Genomic DNA, 1,308 nt, shown 5'->3' on the forward strand with positions numbered 1-1,308 from the left:
CCATAATCCATCCTAAACATGTTCTAAGGTTAAAGGACGGTTTCTACATCAATCTAAACAAGTTTTACCGTTTGATCATCAATTTTTAGGGTTTTGACCTAATTCCAAAACTTCTCTAAATCAATCCTAACTTTGTCAACTAATCATCAGAATTACAGTAAATAACATTATTGAATTATTAGTCTCACCCTTACCTGGTTATGAAGAAATCGCAGCTCTCTCTATGCTCTTCTCCCTTCTAAGCTTTTTCTCCCTTTTCCAAAAGTTTTCACGTACAATGAGTTTCTAAAATATTAGGTCTTCTCCTATTTATACCTCTTTCTAATAACTTATCTTATCTCACTTTCTCCCCCAAAACTATCTAAAATATCAAAACAGCCCTCAACTAAATATTTTATATTATTTTCAAATCTTTATTCTATTTATCAATAAAATAAATCTCAAATCATAATCAAATCCTCCAAAACTCATAACTTATCACGTCATCAATCAAATCATCAAAACATACCAAAATCATGCACATATTATATAATTATAATATAATCACCTAAACTTGAATAAATAAACGATTAAACGAAAGTGGGCGTTACAGATTTGGGGGGAGCAGCCTGTTGGGGAGTGCCTGGAGGTGTCTGGGCGCGCCCCAGCCAGCCCCAGCCATGCCCCAGCAAGGTGCTCCCCCTATATATGCTTGATGTGCCATTTCCAATTTTGTAGAAAAATGGGTGAATTTTCCCTGCAGGAATAAAGTCCCGAAAAAGTGACTTAGAAGTTGAATTTTTCCGGGATTTTTTGCAGGCATGTTAGGGACATAAAAAAAACATCTCCCCCAAAAATTAGAATTTTCCGACGAGGGACGGATTAAATATGAATTTTTTACACGCCAAAAAGTAAAGAAAGCGTGACATCAAAACATCGACCTAGAAATCGAATTTTGAGCTGATTTTTTGCAGGCACCTCAATAAAAATACATCTAGAGGATCTGCAAAGTTTCGTAGAAAACCGACAACGTTTCGATTTATTTTCAATTTTCAACCGAAACGCGCAAAATCGCAACTTTTTTTTCAAATGAGCACCCATCCACGGGAAGAATCTTATTTCCCAAAAATTCAGGCATGTTTGGGACATCAAGAGGACCTCCAGCGAGAAATGTTGGCAATTTTGCACGCGGGAATCGTTAACTGCGAATATTTTAAACGCCAGAAAGTCAAGAAAGCGCAAAATCGCAACTTTTTTTTTCAAATGAGCACCCATCCACGGGAAGAATCTTATTCCCCAAAAATTCAGGCATGTTTGTGACATCATAAA

This window comes from Medicago truncatula, unplaced genomic scaffold, assembly GCF_003473485.1.
Source record: "Medicago truncatula cultivar Jemalong A17 unplaced genomic scaffold, MtrunA17r5.0-ANR MtrunA17Chr0c01, whole genome shotgun sequence".
In the NCBI taxonomy this organism is placed as follows: domain Eukaryota; kingdom Viridiplantae; phylum Streptophyta; class Magnoliopsida; order Fabales; family Fabaceae; genus Medicago; species Medicago truncatula.